This window comes from Condylura cristata, unplaced genomic scaffold, assembly GCF_000260355.1.
Source record: "Condylura cristata isolate star-nosed mole 26May11 unplaced genomic scaffold, ConCri1.0 scaffold00002, whole genome shotgun sequence".
In the NCBI taxonomy this organism is placed as follows: Eukaryota; Metazoa; Chordata; class Mammalia; order Eulipotyphla; family Talpidae; genus Condylura; species Condylura cristata.
Window position 1 is genome coordinate 54,467,431 of NW_004567103.1, and position 2,219 is coordinate 54,469,649.

Consider the following 2,219-nt stretch of genomic DNA (forward strand, 5'->3'; position numbering starts at 1 on the left):
CTCTTAAACAATCTGGACACCTGGTTTCATTTTTGCAGAGATCCCCCACATGAACTTTCTTTGGGGAACATTTTATCCTTATGACCAACTCTGACACTTTTCAGTATTCAAATATCTTTGTTCACCATTTGCCCACACCACTAACATTTTAGTTCCATATTTAATCTTTCTTCTCTGAATCAGGATTTTGCTTACTGTTATTTATGTTTCCCCCCTTTTTACTTTTGACTTTTGTCTTTTGGCATGGTCATAAGAGAGCCTTCTTATTATGTCTGAGTGTCTTTTTAATTGTTTGATAGCTTAGAAATCTTTTTTGGATATTGCATTTCAAAATTCCTGTTTTCCCCAGTTTTTAATGATCCCATACCCTAACTTTCTCAGAATGTTCTCTATGAGCTGGCAATCTTATCAGTGTTCTTCACTTTGCATAAAAGGTGTGATTTTGAACACTTGCTTTTTACAAATCAAATAATTTTTAAATGTGGGTTGTTTTTTCAACATTTGAGGAATAGGAGCTAATGCCTGGGATAAGGTAGGAATGCTTATAGGGAAGTCCCTAAGTTGAAAGCAGAATATGCCAGTTTCTTCTCAAATGGAAATCTTATTAATCCTTAGAGAAAGCAACCTTGTGGTATCAACCAACTTGAGGATCTACTGTTTAAAGTTGTACGTAATTTTAAATGTATGACATTTATTATTATTTAATAATGGCCTACAAATTGACAGCTATTAAAGATTTCACTAGTTATAGGTCCTTTTTTAAATATTTATGTATATTTTATATCATTATTCATTTTTGTACAATGTTTGATTTCTCCTCTTAGGTGTAGTCTCCATAAAATTCCCGGCAGTGAGCCACCACCATAACCTCCTGTGTTCTCCCCACCTCTGTTTTAAACCCTCTCACTTCCCATCTACTACGGGAATATCTTCAATTTATAGTCACTGCTAATTTTGTCTTTTTTTCTTTGACCTCTTATTTGGTTCTCTTATATTCCTCCTATAAGTGAAACCATACAATATTTTTCTTTTTCTCTCTGACTTATTTCGCTAAGCATAATTCCTTACAGTTCCATCCATGTTGCTGTAAATGGCATGAGTTTTTTCTTTTTTTGATTGCTGAATAGTATTCCGTTGCATATGTGAGTATATATACACACCACATCTTGAACCAGTCATCTATTTTTGGCTATTTAAGTTGTTTCCATACGTTACCTATAATAAATAGTGCTGCAATAATAAACATTGGATTGCAGGTTCCTTTTGAATTAATGTTTTTGTGTCTTTTGTGGGTCCTTTGCTTTAAATCTTTGGCATAGTTTCATGCTTGATTTGGTGATCTTGTGAATTTTAATTTTCCCTTTACCAAATTTAATTGAAAGGTGCCACAGCCAAAGCAATATGTTGATTGAATTCTGCTGGATTCGCAGAAGTAACTTCCAGTAGTTGAAAAGATGTAAAAACGAGAAATACTATCTTGGAGCCATCTCAGAGAAACCCTTTCTTACACTTTAGTTTATGGCCTAGATCTCACTAGTTCTAGGAAAGTCATTCCTGTTCATTTGACTGCTACAGAATAGCTAGTCCAGCCAGGAATCCTAATTTTTAGGGCGCTTGGAATCAGTAAGTGAATCACCCTTTACACAGTCTGAAACATAATAGCAACTACCTTAACACTGATATTAGGTGTTGGGAAACTGTGGTACACAAGTCAAATCTGGCCCACTATGAGATTATTGGAACATAATAGCTTCATTGGTTTATATACTGCCTATATATTATTCAGAGAAGCAATGTCTGTACAATAAGGTATCTATCTATCTTATACATACTTCACCAATCTATCTAACCCACCTAGAGCACTGACTTACATAGTGGGGGTGCTGTCAAGTTTGAAATCTGTAGGGTAGGCTGAAAGGCTGAAACCTCCATGTAGTAAGTAGTTGATACTGCAGTGTTAAGGCAGAATTTATTCTTCAAAAAATTTGATTTTTGTAGAAATTTCTCTAACCTCATCAAGTTTACACATAAAATTAGCTATCACAGTCTATGACTACTTTCACTATACGATAACAAAGTTGAGTATTTTTTTTTTAAGATTTATTTATTTAATCATATAGAGCTGGGGTACAGGCCAGAGATGCGGAGGGTGAGAGGATTCACCAGAGACAGAGTGGGGAGCAGAACAGGCAGATCTACAAAGTACACTGCTGAGGGGA